Source organism: Cylas formicarius, unplaced genomic scaffold, assembly GCF_029955315.1.
Source record: "Cylas formicarius isolate icCylForm1 unplaced genomic scaffold, icCylForm1.1 PGA_scaffold_6__28_contigs__length_40554024, whole genome shotgun sequence".
NCBI classification, from domain to species: Eukaryota; Metazoa; Arthropoda; class Insecta; order Coleoptera; family Brentidae; genus Cylas; species Cylas formicarius.
The window spans coordinates 22,248,546-22,272,579 of NW_026844347.1; the positions used below are offsets into that span (position 1 = coordinate 22,248,546).

The 24,034-nt window shown below is 33.7% G+C and overlaps 1 protein-coding gene across 2 annotated transcripts in view; it reads right to left on the reverse strand.

Annotated features, from left to right (window-relative positions):
- The window catches only part of LOC132702933 (RNA-binding protein Musashi homolog Rbp6), an 838,217-nt gene that overhangs the window by 356,852 nt on the left and 457,331 nt on the right, over nucleotides 1-24,034 (reverse strand). The gene's annotated exons all lie outside the window — the stretch shown is intronic.

Genomic DNA, 24,034 nt, shown 5'->3' on the forward strand with positions numbered 1-24,034 from the left:
TAGTGATTACCTAATAATTGCTTCGTATGCACAAAACAGAAAACAAGTGCAAAATTTTATATTATGGGATAATCATTACTTTTTACGATGAACAAAAATGTTCGAAACGAAAGGCAGGAAGATGATTCTCGGAAGGGTTACCGCTTCTAAATAATCGTCGGCACAAATGAAAACGCCGTAGGGTAAGTGCATTCTGTCATATTCAAATATGGCGTGGAATATAATTAAGAGTTTCCGAAAATTTAATGCATCCATTTGCATTTATGTAATTTACATGAGGGGCTCAAAACTACCGAAATAACCCGTTTCATTTGGATACCTGTAAATATGGATTAAGCCTTTGCTTTATTTTAAAATCTAGAGTGGACGGATTATATACACTAGGAGAAGTTTTTGGAAACTTTTTGAAAATACCATTTGTCAGAAGTAAGTTTTCAAATAATAATCTAATTTGAAATCAAATTTAATTTATGCTTAAAATTTCTGTCAAGTTTTATACTGAATCAAATGTTAAGAAGACACAAATATTTTGATGAAATGGAAGTTTGTCTATAATCAATATTTAGATGTTATTAAAAACGTACTAATTAAAAATAATTTTACAAACACTAAAGGAAACAATCCAGTAAGTATTACTGAAAAGTTTGTACCATATTAGCAATTTTAACATCTCAATACAACATATATTAAAAAGCAATAAATTCAATATATCGATCAACAAAATCTACCTAGGCTCAATTGTGTATTATAAATTTTATTCTTATTATTATTTCGAATTTTTATAATACTATTAAACCTTTAGCACCGTATTGTGTCGGCCCATCAAGGGTATATTTTAAAAATCATTTTTAAATATACAGGGTGGCGCAAAAGAGGTAGATATGAGAGTCTTATCTTTTATTATGGAACCCTCAATATCTTTTTATATCTTTAGTCACCATAGACCAAATGAAGGTAAGTTAACGTTAACAATTTAACAATTGTTTAAACCCTTTAACATATGACGAACTGCTCATAATGAAATTTACTGTTTAACTGAAAGGTTTACTAGAAAAGTTTACTACCACAGAAAAATTTCACGTCAATATTACACAGATTGGTAAAAAAAAATCCAAAATTTAGGCACACATTTTAGAAAATAACTTCATGATGGACAACTTGCCTGCAGTGTTAGAAACTGAAACAGTAACATTCGTCAAGTATAAGTAAGTACCTAAAACCTACCTTACCTTAAAAAGTAATTTAATATGTGTGCCCAAATTTTGGAACGATTTTTTCACTGCTCTTTATAATATTGAAGCAAACCTTTTATGCGGTAGTTAACTTTCACTTTTCAGCTAAGCAGTAAATTTAATTATAATATGCTACAGGGTGAAAACATTTTTAAAATTATGGTCTATATTTTTAATTTCTCAAGGCTTCTCAAAAACGATCAGGTTGCAGTAAAGGAAATATAACAGTAACTTATCTTTATGTGATCTATAGGAACTAAAGATATAAAATATTTTGGGTGTTCCATAAGAAAAAAATAACTTCGATATGTATCTTTTTTAGTTACCCAGTAAAGTTACAAATAATTTTGAAATATTTTAATAATTTTGATAAATTTTATAAAAATGGCGACTTGTCTAGTTGAACATGGAGTCCAACTCAATAACTTTTGTTTGTAATCAGAGATTGCAACGGTTTTGTACCCGAATTTTGAGTGCGAAGAAATCACTCAATATTTTGATTTTGATTTGAAAACTAGTGAAAGATTTTATGCTATGCAAGCGTAGTAAGATACTATTATTAATGCATTTTACACTAAAGTTAGAGAATCTCTTTATTTATTTCAAATTCTTAATTCATTATTAATATTATTGAATAATATTAACTATATATTAGTCCAATGCATGACGAACATTTCTGTTTATGAAATTTCTGCCACAACCATTGAAAATATGAATAACGAAATCGTCAACCTATTAACCTACCCAACATGTTTGTTTCAACATTTTCCTTCAAACTTAGTAGCAGAAACCCTTGTTCCCAAATAGTGTTATTTTATTTGACCTGTGACCATTTTAAAATTAAAAAGGGGTCTTTTAAATTTCGCCAGTGTTGCGGAAATTTGTAATTAACCGCAATTTGTTAGAGTTTAATAAATACCATAACTAAATATATACATGTAACTAAGCAAATTAACTAAACACGGTTGAAAATTTCTCTCTATAGCCCGTTTAACACGGGCCTATACCTTATCTCGAAACCTACGAGGATTGCAAAAAAAATGAAATACCAAAGTTGTCTCTATTAAAATAACTTTTTTTTTATTTTCCTAATCGTCACTTTTTATATACAGGGCGGTAAAACAAAGTTACATTTTCTTAAATAGAATACCCTACATTTTATTGCATTTTTGGATAGTCCTTCTGTAATACACCGTTTCGAAGTTATTAGCGATCATCTTCAAAATTCATTTTAAACCATCATTGTTGAGTTGCTTATTAACTTTTTAAACATTTTCCCTTCTATTATTTTTACGAAAATAATGCTTTTTTAGCCAATGATCAAATTTACAATATTGCCTTAAAATACGCGTAATATGTTATGTAATTGAAATTGCTTTAAACGGGCTATTTGAAAATCCAATAATATACAGGGTGTCTCACTTAAGAAAGATGAAAAAAGAAAATAATTTTTTTCGTAAAAATAATAGATATTAAAAAGCTTTAAAAGCTAATAAGCAACCCAACAACATAACACGAATTTTGAAGATGACCGGTAATAAGTTCGAAACGGTGCATCACAGACCCATACTCATATATACCGTTGAATTTGTCTTTGAAAGGACTACCTTAAAATGCAATAAAATGTAGGGTGTTCTCTTTAAAAAAATGTAACTTTGTTTTACAAGTTTACAAGTGACGATGGGCAAAATAACAAAAATAAAGATCATTTTAATAGAAGCGACTTTTGAATTTTTTTTGTAATCCCGGTAGGTTTCGAGATAAATTATAGACCCCTCTTAAACGGGCCACCCTGTACATCGCAGCAAATTACCACTTACCTTGACACTTTAAAATTCAAATAGTGTAAAATAATTAGATCGAGTTTGACATATTGTGAAATAAGAGTCGTATTTTCGTCCATATTTTTAAATATTTTTTTTAACGATATCCATCTATTCCCTACTAAATTTCAAACTGTGCAAGCTCATTTTTTGCTAATGAGCGCAAACGTTAGCAGCATTTAAATCTATTTAGAGTATTCTTAAAGGACTCCAAAATTCAGCTTTTAACATCGTTGTCTTCTTTTTTCGCGATTTAGTACTTTGACAATTCCAAGGGTGCGCACTTCTATTCGCAAAACACCCCGTCGATAGTCGCTTACTAACTCCCGTTATTCCACTTGCTTGTGATTACCGGGAGGCAGACACAAAAGCCTCCACGTTGCAGACGTACTCACACAAACGCAAGACAAAAGCCGAAATGTGACGCATAAAAATTCAAAAGCATAATCAAGCGTAAGAGGATGGCGTGGTAGCAAACACCTTTTGTCCGCGAGTCGGGACGGAATTTATTCCCCCCATTGCGAGGTTGTCGGATGTCCGAGACACAAAGAAGTTCCGCTAGAACCATACGAATTGCAAGTTGCGATTGCAGCAACGCAGTGATTTCCTAAGACGTGATATAATCAAAGCGGCAACGCCGCCTTCACACACTTGCGACTTTTATTCCAGAAAATGCATCCCTCGCGAAGAACAGGCGAAATTGCCAACAAAGCGTGGTCGTTGCAATTCCGCTAATCACCATCACTCCCTGCACAGTCTACATTTTGCGTGCAGAACTGCGTACGAACTGAAACACTGAAAGTGCGACTGGATTTCAGGGGGCAAAATTGAAATGCGATTCTTCAACTTATAACGAGCTTAACATGCAATAACTTTGAAGCCCGACAAAAAAACACATTCGTGCTGCTGTGTCGTAAGCTGATTTTAATATTTATAATAATTCTAGCTACATTTTCCAACTTTCCACGAGATTTTTTTTTTATTGGTCAGGTCAACAAGTTTACGGACCCTCAGAGCTTCCACATATGAAAATGTTTGCAGAGGAAAGCAACTGTCAAAGAGGAACCTGGACTGTGGGTTAGCTTGGACAGTGGCACCATGGTGTAGCAAGTTGCCTCTAGTTTCGTTTTGATCGATACCTCGGCACTTGCCAGAATCGGCATTCAGTTTTTTGTTCCATTTTCATTAGCATCTTAAGCGGGCAGTGGATCGTCAATAGACCTGCCATTATTCTCACGGTGTATCTTTTGTAGCTTAGCTTAGAATTACTTGACCTATGTATGTTCTGTTTACTAAAACACTAATAACAAAGCAATTCCAAAGCCGATCACAAAAATCTTTTAGATTCGCAAAAATGTTACAAAAATCAAAATCGATAGTCGCGGCTGGAAAGAGAAACCAACTTACCTGTAGGTTGCTTGGTGCAATTTTAAGGAAGGCATATATATATATATATATATATATATATATATATATATATATATATATATATATATATATATATATATATATATATATATATATATATATATATATATATATATATATATATATATATATATATATATATATATATATATATATATATATACATTGTTATATTTTTAATTTCAAAGGAGCGTACCTGACGGCAGTATACCTATTTTATGACTAACATTAACAGCCAACATTTTTATTAAAAAAAATCATTTTGGAACCTATTCCTGCAACTAAGGTTCATCAAATTTAGTTTTATTTTTATATAGGGAGTGGTGCCACATTTTACATGATATAGTAGATATATTGTAGTTATAAATAGCCCATACATCATTCAGACTCGATCAATGTCCCTTTGAACATGACCACTGAAGTTACGTAAAAAGGTTCTGTACCAGAACAACCTATCCATCATAAAAACTTAATACGTAAATCAATCAATCAATCATTTTTGAGCTCGGCGGCGGTTACCATTTTCTCCTATTGCGTGGGTTCTAGCGTTGAATGTTCTATTGCCATGATTGCGCAGGAGTTCGAACCATTTATATAGTAAAAAAGGAGTTCATATTACGAACATATGCATAAATAGGACATTTCTAATGGGATTTTCACACAGGACAATAAAAATAAAATATTTTCCAGTAATAACTCATCCATTCCGCGTCGTAGTAACTAGCACACTTTATAGCTAAAATTTCCATAAACTCTCTGAGAATAGGTCTTTTAAGAAGCTATTACGTCAAGATAAATAACCAACTTGGAGAGATAAGCAAAAGAAATAAGGATAATTTGTCAATCTCGCGTGTCCTTAGTCGTGAAACTTTATATTTATTGCACATATGAAGGAAACCATATCTACCAATTATGCAGTGAAATTAAAAACACAATATTATTATTTTCTGCCAAATTTCTTGAGTATGGTGATCAAACAGGTCATTTTTTAACAGAATCACTTCGCTTTTAAAACATCAAAATTGGATAACAACTTAGATGATTTCCCTCGCTAGCCCAAAAAGTTTGTTTATCTACATGAACCTTGTTTGCATGGTATCTTTGCATATCAAAAACTGGAGCGTTATATTGACAATCTGCTATGTGGCAAATATAACACAGACAGTGCCATTTTGCTATATGTATTTGCCATACGCAAAATGGTGGACATGAAAGCTAACTTTAAATCATTTCCTTAGATGTGAAAAACAAGAACAACAAAGGCTCACGAAGCTGAGTTCTTCAATTGCAGAAAACTAATGTATTGTGGACGTCAACATGTCTTTTAACTTGACAGGCACTATTTTTATCAGTAATGAACACAACAATTATTGATGTTGGTCTTCGTTTATGGGTAACTATAAAGATCGATGAAACATTTAACATTTTAAAGAATAAACGGAATAATATGGTTAAAGAAAAACAAATGGCGTTGTCTAAATTAAGGGAGTTTGGAAGACTAAATGACCACTAAAGGAGTGTATGATCCGATTTTTGAATTCTTGATTTATTTGTTTTGGTTCAGAGACAGCGAGAAGATTTCATAACAGACCTTAAAATGTACAGATATTTTCAAAAACTTTCTTATTTGACCCTCTTTTTTCGGTAAAATTTAGTTTTGAATTGAATATCTAATCGTTTTTCTGAAATCAATAATTATTTTGTTTTCTGTTTTGCGATGCCAAGCATACTAATTACGTACCCACATATATATGCATACTTAATAATCGTTAATTAAGAATAAATCGCATAGCCGGACATTAACAACAATTCTAAGCAAAGCTGCTAAGCTAAAAAAGAATGCCTAATGGGGGTGGAAGAAATTACTGAAATAGTCACACACGTGCTTAATTGCTGAAAGTAATCAAACCAGAGGTAATAAGCTAAACTAAGGAGTCACAACACTAGACCTTTTGGGTCGCATTAACGGACAGGCCAAATGGTAACCCTCCCAATTCTTTAAGTATTTAAATTATAATTTATGATTTACATTAAATCATACAATGAATATTTGCTGATTTCTAAAGTTTGCATGTTAGTGGCCACTGTCGTATGGATATTTGGAACCGCGACTGGCTAAATATAAATCGATTTAAAGAAATTCAGCGAGAACCGCATTCAATTTAAAAAAGAACGTATTAAAGTAGGTAATGTATTAAAGCATAATATGTGAAAGTACGTATAAATTTCCGCCGTCATAACCGCGGCAGGTCGAAAACTGCAAATTCGGAACATTTTACCGCGCACTTTGAGTCTCCCCCTGTACCCCAGAGTTAGACAGCCGACGTGGCTTCGGTAGCGCACTGCGGTAATTTAAAGTCTTAAGCTTTCTACGGGCATAAAACGACACATGTCGCACGCTTGCAAAAACGTCATTATATACCGCGACGGAAACGTCGCCTCGTATTCCCCGTATTCAGCAGATTATCATACGACACATAAATTTCGGCATGGTCTAGTACAAAATCTCTAAAATTAAATTAAAATTAAAGTGTACGTAACTGAAATACCTTTCAACGTTTATTTAGGTTATTTCAAACATACAGTTAAAAAAAATTAGAAAATATCTTAATAAGTGCCTTAACAAACTCGATTGTGACGGTAATAAAATAAAAGCAAGTTTACACTCTCAACAGTTCATATCCAGTTGATTTGTGATGTTCCACATATTATTGAGTAAATTAAACAGTTGTTTTCCACTTTCGAATTCTCTTGTTACCGAACTTTCAAATCCCGAAGATCTTCAATGAGATCTAGGTCTTCGGACAGTCCTCTTTAGGCAAAAATTCATATACTAGCCGTGTTAGGGGCTGCAAATCTGGCTTAATTTCTACAGCAAAAGGAAGCACAAGAGGTTGTAATATACAGGTTCTGCGGTAACTCGAAAAAATCAGAACACCGTTCAATAAAATGAGGTTAGTTCTTCCTGAAACATCAATTACAACCGTCACCACAACTGTTCCACCATGGACCGAATAAAACTATCTTGATTTCCTGGCACTGGTTGCTGGTGATACCCGAAGGGAACTACGACCGTGAAATTGGTCCTCACCCATTGGTTGCTTACACTATCGTGAATACTTTGTATACTCACTTGCCAGTTGATGGACAGTAATTCTCCGATCTCGTGTTTTATGGGTAGTATAAGACAGGAAGAATATCGAATGGCACGTACCATTGACGCAAATACAATGTTTCCTTATCTGAGTCAATTTAAGGATAATTGATAATTAAATGACTACAGTGTGATTAGCCTCCAATTGCAAATAAACTTGCTGGGTACTTATTTAGTATTTAGTTTAGCATTCCACACAATGCAATCGGTAAAAATCCCAAAACATTATTTTATGAAAGTCGTGGAGCCAAACCAAGAAAATAAGAGGCGCGGTGTTCTGGCCAATTTAGAGGAAGGATTTCATTGGAAGGCTACAGCATTACTTGTGAAGGTTGGTATCTTATATACATCTGAGGAGAGGTCAGCTTTGAAACTCTTTTCGCGTTGATGTCAACGCGATACAAAGGTTCCAAATAAAAAAAAAGGGACGACATCGAAAATACTATAGCTTAGTGACCTAAGAGTGGCAGTTCACTCTAAGGAAACAATAATTACTTTTGTTTGTTTATTTTGGATGCATATGATTTCGTATAAGTTCTAAATTTATTTTCTTCATTATTATTAGATAATATTATTACTAGGGATAAGAATATCGTTTGGTCGACGCATGTTGGGAATATGTTAACAAGCATTCCAGATTTTTCTTTTATTGTATGGGATTTATTTTATTTTTATAATGTGACGAGCAAGCTCCGTGCACTGAGCCCGGCAGAACTCGGGCGTATGCAAGTTCACATTCGCCGTTTCTCTTAAACATGGCTCGAATGTTCCACCGCTATTGCGAACAAATACTACGTTTCATAAAAACGGAGCACCGTGCTCGCTAGTCAGTTAGTTGAAAAAAGAAGCCGGAACGCTGAAATGTAAATAATCGACGAAAATTATTAAACATTTTTCGTCAATTTGAAGATATAATTCTGTTTGACTTTCGATTTTTCACTGGACTCGTATCTTTATGGCAAATTTTGCGGTTTCTACAGAGCCGAAGCCGTCCAACAGTCCTTCATGATATCGGGAAAGTCACACAAGTTTACTTTCGTTGCCCCGTGGGAGATAATCCAAACACAAATACATTCATACAGTCCACTCAACTATCCTCATCCAACTATGTGCATGTATTGTATTTTCTCTATACCTTTTTAACACATACCTTACATTCAACTAACCAATAAGACGTTGGCGTCGTTTCGGCATCTTCAAAAAATAAAGATAACATGTACAAAAAACTTTGTATAAAGGTATAAAAAGTGTCAAGCTGTTATTTAGAATGTATTAGACGCACGATAGGACTTTGCAAGTACGTAATTTTTGACGGCACAATACTTTCTTTTCCAGCGAACCCCAGGCCAGGAAATCCCACGATATCCTAGATATATATTATAAGTCTTTTTTGAAGCTTGAATAACGAATCTGTCTCATTTCCAAGGGTACTAGAGTTCACAATTCTATGATTCTACCCCGTTTCGTATTTCTAGTATCATCAATAAAAATAACAATAGCAATAATAACAATAAACGACTTGATGATAACATCCTATCCCAGTTAAGAATGTTTAAAGCATCGTTATAGCAAATGTATGAGAAAAATTAAAAAAAAAAAAACAGAAAAAATCTCTACAGCAAATGCTCTAGATGCAGTAATTCTTTGTTATATTTAATTTTAAACGTATGATATTACAATTTAAATTTACCAGGTCATTAGGTATTGAATTATAATATTGTACGGCGTTATACGAAAAACTTCAAAACATGGCACTCCGATGATGAGGCATTATTAGAAATTCAGTTGCCCTAATATTCCTGTTATGTATTTCGCGGCTAAACAGTATTCCTTCCCGAATCGAGTATCAGGATCGTTTATAGTCTTAAAAAACTACAGAAATGTAGTCTTCTACAAATATGATCATATTTTCTTACGCCATACACAGAGAGCACACATTGTGGCTTTTGTAGAATTCACTCAAAGTTCGTAAATCGTGATTTCTCTTTTGCACACCTCCAAAAGATCATCATCATCAAAACAATAATAAATTTGTGTACCATCGACAAACTCTTCAATTTTACAGAAAGTTGATTTTAGAATGTCCGATGTACATACAATAAAAAACAGAGGACCTAAAATGGACCCCTGTGGCACCCTCGAGAGTATTTGCGCCTGATCCGAGAGTTTGTCACTTGAGGATATTATTTGCTTCCTATTAGTCAGATATGATGACATAAGAGTAAAAGATTCATTAAAAAATCCATAACATTTTAGCTTTGTTATTAGAAGTTGATGATAGATTGTATCGAAAGCCTTCGAGAAATCTAACAGCATAAGAACGGTACTTATTTTCTTATCATACGCCGGACAAATATCAACCAAACATTAAGCAATGGTACTTGTGTCCCTGCCTTCTTTTTGAAACCACATTGCGTAAGTAGAACAATATTGTTTGCAACAAAAAAACTAACATTTGATTATATAATATTCTTTAGTAAATTTTTGAAATTGCCGAAAGAATGCTTATCAAATATATCCGAATCCAATTCGTAAAATTAATTGATAAACAATAAAGCGAAAATCTTCTTCACACATTAGTTTTGGTTACTCATTCACTATGAGTTTAAGTATGAAATTAGATCCTTTCTATACTATAATGTAAACCATAGGGTTTTATACAAAAATAAAAAATCGAATTTATAAAATGTATGTATGTATAAATGTGACTGGAAATCATTGAGTAATGTAAATATTACGCTAACAGCTTCTCACTCAAATTAAGAACACTAACTAAAACTGACTTAGTCCTATAAAAGTTAAAATCTCTCAGAGTTCAATAATGCAGTGAACGACGGTTCTTTGTATGTTTGCTCACACTTCCACTTTTCTTTCGGAAAGCTTCCCTCCATATACTTCCATAACAGCGCACAATCATAATAATTAGCTCGAGTGTTTTTTCCACTTCGTTTCTCTTCCGGCGCTGAACCGAAGTGTGACGCCGTCGATATAGAAAACGAGCGCAATTTTCACACTCAGCTTCATGTAAGAATAAGACGTTATCGTCGCGTCGTTGATTCGAGCTAATTTCGCTCATTCCGAATGCGCCTCACATAATATGTTAATGATGCATGGAAACAGTGTCGACGACTGGATTCGTCTCCCGTACTATTCTCGCGAGATTCCAAATCTTTTAGGCAAATAAACTCTGAGACGCAATTGCGTTTCACGATAGCTTGCGTCGTAGGTTTACGGCCGCGTAACAGGAAACTCGGTTCGATTCAATTTAATACCTACGACCAATAGTAAATGTTAAACTGATTTAAACTTGGTTGCCTTTTATCGTTCCTAACTTCCGCACTGGAGAATACAATAAACGCATTATTCCTCGTGACTCTTAATTATCTTATATCCTTTGTACCCCGTCGCTGTAGCAGTTCATGGCGTTAATGCTTCTTTTCAAACTCCTACATAATGCGGCAGTAGCTCTCATAGTTTAACCGAACTGAAGAGTTCTTGGTTTATTTCAAAAATCTATCTTTGACCATATTTGGTGAGGCTTTAGATGTCACTGATGACAAATTAAGTGCAAAAGATCGGAGCTAGTTGCTTGATTTCTCCAGAGGCTATTTCTGCTGCCGTAAAATTTTTAAAAAACTTTTTGGAAAATCAATTAACTACCTAACTTTGGATAGTGTTCGTCAAAGATCTTTTTTATGCCATGCCAGTATTCAGTATTACACGGCCTACACACCTTGCTTTTGATAGAAGTAGTGTTAGTGTAAAATTATAAGAGATAAGCGTAATTCTCAAAATAATTTTCCTTTAGAACATACGCTAGTACAAAATCCCAAAAAAGGATGTTTAACGATTTTCGATCAGAAAACGATGGTAAACAAACTAAAATAAGCCGATTAAGTCAAGAATTGGTAATACATTATTTTCTGTGGCTGATGGCTGGAGATTTTGTCTTGAAGCTCGAAAAGCTTTTGTTAGATTGTATCGTCATTTTTTGTCTAGCAAAATAAAAACACTGTTATGTGCCTGCCTTTCTTTGTTTTGTCAACATGGTGTAAGGTTACTATCTAAACTCTGCGTTGCGTAAAATACACCTCGTATACAAAACTCTGTTATTCTGGCCGTACGTGTTTCACGATCCGCCTTTAGATGCCATTTTATTAATTACGCAATTGGTAAACCCTACTAGGACCTGCATGATTTTTTCTCTTTATTGTTAGTTTTTTCGAATGTTGCTATAAAATGTTGTTGTTTTTATTGATCTGTGGGAGATTACAAGTACGAGTATGATCGGGAAGCTACTCTAAGTTGCCTCCTGGAATTTATATTAATATATAAACCTTTTATATTTATGGTTATTTTTTATACGTTATTCTTAATGTTAAAAGTCAATATGTCAAGACTAGAGAAAATTGTCTTTTTCTTTCAACCAAAATAGTTATTTTGCAACTGGTGGAAAAAGTGTATGCACATGCTACTGCCTGCAGTTCGACATGAAAACAACATTATTTCTACGACACAAATGCCAAGGCACATTTTAAAAAACTTCTGTGTCGGTTTTTGCTGAGTCGAACTTGCTAACGTTTCGCCGGCTTCGGCTTCGTTGGCTTCTTCAGAGCTTGGCTGAAACTTGCCCACGTTTTACTCTGAACTTACTGTTTGAAGGGGCGGGGCTAAAAAGGCGCATAAACACCGTCCCAGATGATTGATTCCCATATTGGTCCAGTCGCGGTTAAGATTGTTAGATTGATAGATTTCTATAGACTCTTGGATTTTTCGTTGGTAGAAGAATTGATTACATGCAAGAATTTTAGTTTTATTTAGGTTTCGTGATTGTGTTCGGCAACTGCTGATGAGTTTATTTGTCTTGTTCTTTGAGCCTAGTTGATATTTTTCGTCCGGTCTCTCCAATGTATTCTTTGCCACATATGCGTGGAATGCTGTAAACTCCTGGCATCTCAATTGGAACTTTGTCTTTGACGGATCGAAGATGAGAAATTTTTGGACAAGTGGCAAATCTGGTTTTGAGGTTCGACTCAGCAGAAACCGACGCAGACGGAATCCAGAAGTTTTGTAACAAGTATTACAGTAGCCTCTGAAAGTTTTTTTGAAAAACTGCCAAGATATACAATTGTCCAGCTGGATAACCTTTACGTGTTAATTATTTTTTTCTCATCTTCTTGGTTTATGACTATTGTGAACGAATTTGCCATGCAACATTAAAAAAATAAAAACCATATATAGTTTGTAATTATTTGCATTTGCAATAGATTGAGGAAAAATAACAATACTGAAATTTCTGAGATGTGATAATTCTCGTATGGTTTTAAACGGGGTGTCTTTGTTGACTGTACACGCCATACATTTCTAATCGTTATTCGTATAATAGAATTTTTTTATACTGACATAGTATGTTGTATACAAATAATGTAACCTAATGCAATAACAACCATCTATAACAAAGATCACTTTACTGGACTTAGATGAAACCGAAGTTGAAATATGTACAGTTCATTTCAACAGCCGAAGAATTATTATAAATAGTAGTTAAAAGAAATACTTGATATACCCGTAATATTTTACTTCCTCTTTTTGAAATGCTTTATGTTCCTTTTAATTATTAATTTCAGCACAATGTGAATTGGAGAAAAGGCCAATGAAGAAATTATCTTTTGAAAATATCTAACCATAATAGTAATAATAATAAGTAGTAATATTGTTCTTTCATGATTAACGCCGGACCTGGAGGATATAACGCGTTGTTCCTCATAAGTATTAATATCCGATAACCTTTATTCCCTATTGCTGTAGCAGTTGATAGCGGTAAATTTCTTTTCGCGCTGCTAGATAATCCTGCAGTAACTTTGTTTTTTCATTCTTTCATTATCCTTAATCATTCATTTCACTAATTTACCTCTGGCAAGATCTTCTTGTGCTTTAGAGATGATACAATATGGCAATTCCTACACTCTAGTAAATAACTCGGGAAAAGGATTTTGATCAGACACTAAGGTACTGTTATAGTTATCATATTGTTAGATTTTCGAAACTTTATCAAAGTTTAGAAAAGAAACGAAAAAAGTAAAACAAAGCTCCCCACCAACGTACCATCTTTAATTACAAAACATTTAATAGAAAAATTTACAAATTCTTCGATTTTTCAAGAAATAAAAAATATCGTTTATATATTATGGGTAATACGTGTGTATTTTAATAACTCCCAAAATATATTTACTGCTATTTTCTTCATAATATTTCTTAATTAATAGGGGGGATTTTAATAGTTATCAATTTGTACCCGCTTTTTTCGAGAGTTTTTAAGAAGCTGGATTTACACACATTTAAAGAATATATTGTTGATCATCAAATAGTTTTAGTATCGGTAAATATCGGTACACAAAAAAATCGAACAACGAAAACATCCCATTCTCACATTTATATATAAATGAGCTTGAGAAAGAAAACAATCGCCATTACTTTTATTATTATAAAGTTTGTGTCACTTTTCTATCGTTGCAGTAGCAGTTGAGATCAAATTCACTGACTTAAACAAACCTCGACAGAAATTGCTTATAATTAGTTCGTATCCACGAGAACTATTATAAAATATGTCTCGCTCTTGTGGGTGAGTTTCCGTTCTGCGTGGTTCTAATAAGGAGACTAATAATATAAGCTGGTCACATGTTGACCTGTTCAGCATCACGTGCTGTATCAACATAATCGCTAAAACATCCCAACGAGCGACCGCTTAGTCATTTTCTAGCAAAGCCGCTAGTTGTTTCAAACTACGGCGTCAAAGCGAAATGCGTCTTCTTTCGGCTTTAACTCGGGTGTAATTACAGTGGATTAGGCGGACAATGTATGACTCTGAAGTCCCGTAATTGTCCATAAACTCTGTACAACCGTTAACCGTTAATTGTCGAGTTACCAGAAATTGCTTAATTACAGACATCAAATTCTGAGGCAGAACGGCCCGTCAACCAATTGGAGAGCGTGTTATCGTTCGCGGAATAAAATCGATTCCCGCTCTAAATCGTGCTCCATAAGTTTACGTGGAGTTATTAAAACCCAAGACCTAATGCTTACCTCAGGTTGGGTTGGAATGACGTATATTATACACTTCCTTCCGTTCCGTAATTTTAACATTTGGTATGTCCACGTATTGTTGCGCTTGCCGACCGAAATTACTAGATTATAAACCCACTTCTTTTATCACTTTTTTTTAATATACGTAAGAAAAAATTGTAAATATATATCTGTTTTAATTTGAACAATGTAGGAAAAATATAATAGATTTTAAAATGTTGCAATAATTTGATATAGCATCTGCATAAAGCTCATTTTTCAAAGAGACTTCCACAGGCTATCGTATTACTTATTGTAGAACTTCTGGATTCCTCAGGTGAAAATTATACGCTGAAAAACCTAAAAACGTGGTTTGGTAAATCTACCGCACAAACGTTTCGTGATAAAGTGTACAAAACGATAACCAAATAGTAATAACCGACATCATGATCAACGATCGAACCGGTAGCCCAAGAAAAAGAATTATTTTAACAAAATAAATTATAACGGATATTATTACGCTTTAAATATAATCAATATAAAATAGAGCACCTATCTTTTTTTTTCAAAGAAACTTTCACAGACTACTGTAATGCTTTTTAAAAAACTTCTGGATTCCTCCTGCGTCGTTTTTTGCTTAGTCAAAATTGCTGACGTTTCGCCAATCATCCTGTTTGCTTCTTCAGAGCTTGACTGAAACTGACTCGTAAATCTACCGCACAAACATTTCGTGATAAAGTGTACAAAACGATAACCAAATAGTAATAACCGACATCATGATCAACGATCGAACCGGTAGCCCAAGTAAAAGAATTACTTTAACAAAATAAATTATAACGGATATTATTACGCTTTAAATATAATCAATATAAAATAGAGCACCTATCTTTTTTTTTTCAAAGAAACTTCCACAGGCTACTGTAATGCTTTTTACAAAACTTCTGGATTCCTCCTGCGTTGTTTTTTGCTTAGTCAAAATTGCAGACGTTTCGCCAATCATCCTGTTTGCTTCTTCAGAGCTTGACTGAAACTGACTCGTAAATCTACCGCACAAACGTTTCGTGATAAAGTGTACATAACGATAACCAAATAGTAATAACCGACATCATGATCAACGATCGAACCGGTAACCCAAGAAAAAGAATTATTTTAACAAAATAAATTATAACGGATATTATTACGCTTTAAATATAATCAATATAAAATAGAGCACCTATCCTTTTTTTTCAAAGAAATTTCCACAGGCTACTGTAATGCTTTTTACAAAGCTTCTGGATTCCTCCTGCATCGGTTTTTGCTTAGTCGAAATTGCTGACGTTTCGCCAATCATCCTGTTTGCTTCTTCAGAGCTTGACTGAAACTGACTCGTATTTTACTCTGTACCTGCTTATATATTGTTTGAGGGGGGCGGAGCTAAATAAGGCGCATAAACACCGTCTCAGATGATTGATTCCCATATTGGTCAGAGGTAAAGACCCGAGTCTCGGTTAAGATTGTTAGATTGATAGATTTCTATACTCTTGGATTTTTCGTTGCTAGAAGAATTGATTACATGCAAGAATTTTAGTTTTATCGAATAAAATTTTATGTCCGGTTTCGCGATTGTGTTCGGCTACTGCTGATGAGTTTATTTGTCTTGTTCTTTGAACCTAGTTGATATTTTTCGTCCGGTCTCCGCAATGTATTCTTTGCGACATATGCATGGAATGCTGTAAACTCCTGGCGTCTCAAATGGAATTTTGTCTTTGACGGACCGCAGATGTTGAGAGATTTTTGGACAAGTGGTAAATCTGGTTTTGACGTTATACTTCTTTAGAACTTTTGATATGTGGTCAGTGATGGTTTGAATGTAAGGAAGGACCACAGTGGCAAGTGTAGGATTGCTTTCGGCCTCATTGCTATTGGAAGGTTGTGGTGAAGTGTATTTTTTGATCGAACGTTTAATATCTTTAATGTGGAAATTATTAGAGAGAAGAGCAGAGGTAAGGTGTTTTAATTCTGTTTTCAGTGATTCGGGCTGAGATCGTTTTACGGCTCTGTAAACAAGAGAGTTGCGAGTCTGTGTGCTTAGGTTTTCTGTAATACAATGACCCAATATTAGGTCTGATTTTCTATTGATAAGAATATCTAAGAATGGCAGGTTATTATTAGCTTCCAACTTAATGGTAAAACGTATGTTAGGGTGTATCGAATTTAAATGTCTTAAAAAATCCACTAGGGTTTCTTGACCATGAGGCCAAATAACAAAAGTATCATCATCCATCCATAAATTTGGTTTTAGATGAAAAGTGCAAATCCTGCATCCGACTGGAATCCTGCAGACGTTTCGCCAAAATCTCACTTGGCATCTTCAATGCTCGCGCTCCGAAAACATATATATATATATATATATATATATATATATATATATATATATATATATATATATATATATATATATATATATATATATATATATATATATATATATATATATATATATATATATTCGCGATGACTGGTGATAGTGGAGAACCGATAGCTGTTCCCGACGTTTGTTCAAAAATTTGACCGTTATAAGAAAAATATGTTCCCGATAAGCATTTTTCAATTAAGGTGAGCAGGTTTGGTTCCAGATTCTCGGATTTTAATATATTTGAAATGATGTCGAGAGTTTCAGGAATAGGAACTTTGGTAAAGAGGGATTCTACGTCGAAACTAACTAGAATATCTTGTTTATCTAATGTAATGTTTTTTAATTGTACAATGAAGTGAAAGGAATTAAGTACGAAACTGCCAGTTTTCCCTGTAAGGGGTTTTAATAAGGAGAATATGTTGGAGAACCAAAGGTGCTGACAATAGGTCGAAGGGGTAATCCTGGGAATTCAGGTCCTGTCACCAATTTGGGAATCAGTCATCCGAGATGGTGTTTATACCCGTCATTATCCCCCCCCCTCCACACCTTCAAACAATATATAAGCAGGCACAGAGTAAAATACGAGCCAGTTTCAGTCAAGCTCTGAAGAAGCAAACAGGATGATTGGCGAAACGTCAGCAATTTCGACTAAGCAAAAACCGACGCAGGAGGAATCCAGAAGTTTTGTAAAAAGAGTAGGTACCTATCCTTGGAAAAGTTTGTTAACCTTCCTTTTCTTCTCGTTTTCATAAGGAGGTGCTCACAAAGTTCAATTGATTTCAATTTCTAAATACAAGCATTATAAAATAATACAACTCAAAGATCTGCATCATGCAAAAAACAATTTTATATACGACATGTCAGTTTTTCTGAGCTATTGATAGAATAGGAATACTCTGAGTAGTATTAATATTATATTATATGAATAATAACAAATATTTAATGTTTAGTGAGAGCTCCCCACCCCTAAATGTCACCTTATCATTTCAGGCATGGTGTTACTAATCATTAATCGAACTTCGTAAGCTAAATTTCAAAAAACGCCGCATTCGTTGACCCCAACTTAAGGTCGTTACAAATTCACATCGCTGATTATCCATTAGTAAATCTAATAATTATTAAAATTCATAATTACCTCCATATACTCCGGACAATTAATTGGATCGATATAACGACCGTAGGTAATATTATTTACATTTGATTAAGTAATTACGAGCAACCGTAGTCAATTAATGTCTGCCATATTAAATTTAGTATTAACCTAGTTACAATGTGTAACTAAATTCAACGGCAATTTTTAGTTTCCTCGTCGATCATTATCCTTTATGGAACATTAAATGTTGGTTAATAGTCGTATAGTCTGGTTCCACTAATTATACGTCAGTGTTCGTGTACGAGGGTGGGACAATTATTTCAGAATCTACGATCTCCCTTTGAAGGGCAGAGAAAAACTAGCAACACCTTAGTAGGAAGGTCTATTTTTGTCCTAAGGCAAAGAAACGGCGAGAAGAATAAATTATATTATTATATTAATTAATCAGCACTAACAACTAGGATCCGATATGGGTCAGGCCTGGGTAGTATACCAGGCAACACAATACACTACCGACATGATTTGCATAAGACGGTTGAAGAGACAGCCGAGAAAGAGGGAGAATATTGGTAAGTTCTTGGCCAAGAAGAGTGGTAGACTTTATATTTATGGAGGCAAGTAATAGAAGAAAGCATGAAGCCCAGGAAAATGGTTGTTCGGGATAAATAAGAACAGCGTCTGCCGGTGGGAATCAGGCGTGACTGTTTTATTTTAACTGAATGTATGTGAAGTATATAAACCTTATCAACTCACTATTAAGTAGTACTTAGTTTCTTTGTTATTTGTTTTCCTGGTCGCCAATAATAAAGATCATTAATAGTCTTGACTATATATAATGACATATAAGAATCCGTACTACAGTCTGGCACCCTTACCTGCTAATGAGATCAACGCCAAGTTAAATTTGACAAAATAAATAAGAACTACAAGTTCAGATTTTCGCGAAATTATATATTTTGACATGACACTGTGTCTTTATCAAATTTGATAAAGACACGGTGTTGTCGAAGCAATTGTCATGTCAAAATATATAATTTCGTGAAAATCTGAACTTTTAGTTCTTATTTATTTTGATAAATAGATTTTCATCAAGTAAAAGCCACCTCAGTTCAAGTTAAATTTGTTATATATGTTCAATTAACTTAACTGAAAAAGTACCAGAAGTGGTTCGCAATCCTGGTTAACAAAGCTGACATATACCAATACAAATACCCCTCGTAAATGAAAAATCTACTGCTACCGCTATAGAGTTTAAGTTATAAACCGCTAATGAAGATTTATCCATCAGTGGGCGCGATAAAATCAACCCTTCATGATGTTCGACCTAAAACAAATTGTAGTTTAACGTGCCTATTAAAAAGAAATATGGAACAGATAATTCCGGCTTAGTTACAATTTAATGTTGCTTAATGTATCCGAGCGGTCGCTTCTAACAGCGTCCGTTAAAAACGCGAGCGTCAATTTTGAAATTGATTAATGTCGTAATTCAACTATATTAAATTTAAGGTCTTTCAAAAAATAAGCGAAAATGCCGTTAATGGGTTTACGGCATGTTGTTACTCCCCGTACCCGCAAATTGCAAGCCGTCGATAAGGATTTAACTGTTCGATTTATATAACCAACTTCCATTCCTTGGCAATGCGCCAAACTCATGCAAACCGCGGCGTACGGTGTTCAATGCTTTCGACGTATTCTACTTTTAACAATATTATGGCAAAAATACACTAAATTGCACTTTTTACAACTTAAGTCTTTCAACTAAAATAATAAGTTTTTGATACTTGACCGCGTTATCTAATGTAAGCTTATTTCTTAGTTTTTTTTTTGTTTAATTTTGAATCCAGACATATTATTGGTACCTTTTAAAGAATCTATACGCCACAACTAATATGACCAATAGACAATCAAGCAAAATGTTGGACATTCAAATAGAGCCACCAGTAAATATCATAATATTAATGTTTTGTTTTTGTGGATGTGAATTTTCGACTTTTCGCTAAGTTGTCATCTAGGAACAGAGGATCTCGAATAGTATCCAAAAACGAAATTTTAAAATTATTTTATGTAAACTTTTACATTTATTTATTGTAAAACAGCAAAATAGACATGTATTTATTATATATTTAAGTCTTTGTGATTAGCGAGTTCATGGCAGCCGTTTTAGCATAGAGAATCTCTTTTCCCCACCCGCAACAGTTATGGTTGCAGTAAAAAATACTCTCAAATGAATAGTTAGGGCAAAATTTAAGGTTATTATTATGATTTAGTACATAGCTTGGGCTTTCTTTCTTTTTCAAAAGCGCAGATATTGCAAAAAATTTCTCGGCCAGTTTTGTCTGATTTATTTCAAAAGAATCAAAGGAATACCATTTCTTCAGACATCGCTTTGAAATCGTATATATTATAGAAGCGTTGAAAATGTTGGCTATGTTGACTAAGTTGTTGAAATTCAGCATTTAGTGCGTTTAGTGGTAATCTGTACGTATGCTTTTAATAAAGGCAATGAACCAGCAAATCATGATGTTCTCGACCATTTCGAATAAGTTCCTCCCTCTCTACGGTATGCTTATCACTAAAAAATTAAGCGCACTGGCCTTTTATTGATGTTTTCATCAAAATTATGGATTACAAAGAAATATCTTTTGAACTTTTTATGCAAATCCAGACAATGTAGTAAATAAATTTTCACATTCAGAGGAAAAATACCGCCCATCAGATGTACCGCTCTGGGCAAATTCATGAGTTACCAACCCCCAAATGCACAAGTTCGCATGTTAGCTGCTAGGGTCGCACGAATCGTTGGAATCGATTATAAAATACTACCATCAACTAACCAAAATTGGTCAGAGAAACAAAATAACTCGATCAAGTGTTCCCAACTATCGAAGAAAAGGGCGAAAGAAAATCTATCTAGTTTTTTTTTTTCACATCGTTGGGCTCCTATAAAAATTCAAACGGCGACCGAAACAGCGACATCTGTAACATAAGCAAATAAACGAATTTTGGTCTACTTCGTTTGCCCAATAAAACCGTCGTTGACGAATACTGTTACGCATTCTTCGCGAGCTCTTAACACTGTGTCCCGTAGGTATATTGACCTTTTTAGAAAGGACCCACAGGCAGTAAAAAGAAAAGTCTGGGAACGGGAGCGCGTATTCGAACGCAATAAAATTTGCTCGTTTACATTTGTTGGGGGATTTTTATGTACTCGGGAGTGATTTTCGGATGAATTATTTCTTTCCAGTGGTCTGAAAAGCTCATGTTTCGCGTTATAAGAATGCAAAAAGGGTTCGGTTTTATGTCTGCTGGTTTCCGGCGCAGATCGAAGATTGTTTGGCGGTCTGTTTTTAAGTTAAGTTATCGAGCCATATTATTCGAAAATTCGAAAATCGATTTTTTACTATCGATAGAAAGAAATAATTATTGGAGTTAATATGCGAACATAAAATAATTATTAGAATAAGTTTATTGATTTGATTACATGCAACAATAAAAATACTATTTACAAATCTTCTAGATTTATCCTTCGTAGAATATTTTTAAATCAAAATTGCTAACGTTTCATTTTATCTTGTTGATTGATTGGCGAAACGAAATAACTGACGCAGGAGGAATCCACAAGATTTGTAAATCGTATTACAGTAGAATGCGGAAGTTTCTTTGAAAAATCAGTAGAGAAGTAACGTCAACTTTAGTTTTCCATTCGATTTCCATTCGATATTCGATTCTTGGTTAAAAAAGTCTTCCATTATCCGCAGTTTTTTTTAAGTATTAAGTAAAGAAATTTTGATTAATTCTATAAATCACATTTATTCTTTTAATAGTCTTCCAGCTACGAGTTATTATTTATACTGTAGATTAGCTTTAAGCGTAGTTTAGAAGGACTTTCGAAAGCAACTAGGTAACAACAGATAAAGAAAAGTTTTGTATCATTGTTTTTTTATTGTTATTATTTAATAAAATAACATATCGACAAATTTTTATTGTTTTACATATAAAAAAACAATGAATTGTCAATGGAATTTTAAAAACTTACTTCTTCTTCCAATTTTATTTATTTTTGTCTATTGACATTATTTAGTTTAATCGCTTATATCTGCCTATATATAAGCTGCTACACACCGTATATCAGAGTAATTGCGATCAGTAATAAATGGATTTTTTATCATAGCCGATTTAGCGAACAATCTCGTCTCTTGTATAATAAATAGAATAATACGATTTAAATAATTAAACATGAATATCAAAATCTTATATGACTACGTAAGCAAGCTTACCAATGCTAAGTGTTCTAGAAAACAGTAATTTAATGTCTATAAAGAAAGAAAGGGGGTACCATCTGGTACGGATTATTAAAATTTAAACAATCATCAGACGATTGAAAACTAACGGACACAATAACGATCGGAATACGCTAATTAAGCAAAACACACAAACATATTTATACACAATATTATATACAAAAGAGATTTCGGCCGTCATACAAATTATCTCCATTTCTCCACTCCCACTTGTCCCGGTTTTCAACAACGCCGCGTACAACTTCAATTTCGAACGTGACTCGCATCCAGAAACTGCTCTGGATAACCTTGAACAGACGGAGATGTTTTCTTGCGTTTCCTTTTTCGGTTATTCTTTTATGCGTTTTCCGAAGAGACAGACGTACGAGAAATTTATAATACCGGCGGATATGGAAAATGACGATAGCAAACAAATAGGAGATTTCAGACGGACATGTTCCGGATTCAATTGGGACATGCCGAATCGTACCGGATTTAGGTTTAACCTGAAACAATTTGAGACTTTTCGACATCTGACAAACACCTAAAAATACAATTTTGTAATAGGAAATAATAACAGGGATAACTCGCAGTGTGAAATCCGTTTCGTGGCAACCAACTTTTTGTCAAAAACTATTATAATATTCTCTGCATTATATTAAATTTAAATTTTTAAAATTCGTTTCAGTTTCTTTACTTTATGGTACATTCTGCTTCTGATCTTCTGATATGGCAGATGTGTTTCTGATATACCTAAGGGAATATTTAAATTCCACTATCGAGTCAAACCTAAATAAAAATCCATAAAAACAACTTTGAAATTAGATAATGAACGAAGAGATAGAGCAAACATTAAAAATTTAGTAAGTTTTTTCACATTTTCTCCAAATTAGTGACTGTCACACCATTTTTTGATGATTTTAAATGCTACCTCAGCGTTTCTCTTTGAAGTAGCAGGGGAGTTACAGTCGTCTTTAATAAAATTAAAGAGCAGTAACTTTCTGGCAGCGTATCGTGTGATAGAAAACACTAGCATTCAATACCCCTTCTTTTCTCTGATATAGCAGATGAATGAATAATAATAACAAATGCCTTTTATTTATAATATAATATAATAATAAATGAATTTTATTTATTAATCACAACTTCGGCGCAGTTTACCTTAAAAGAGACTCTACTGAACCGGACGTTGACATGTTTAACCAAGACATAACAATAAAAATTTAAGCTTTTTAGGGTCAGTACCCATATAAAAAAAATTACAATATGAAAATGTCATTGTTAGCTTAAACCGGATTTTAGCATTTTTTTTTATATGTATATTAGAAAGTTCTAACACTGAGACTTAGATAGTGTTTGGGTAGTGAATTGTAGCAACGCACTGCGTTATACGAAAAAGAACGACCAATTGTGAGTTCGAATGATATATTGAAATATGAATCGCTCAGCAATATAGGTGGGAGCAAGGTGTTCGTTAATAATTTTGATTAAAAAACAATTAAAATGTAGATCTCTACGATTATCAATTCTTAGTCAATTTATATAGCTATAAACATGAGAAGTATGA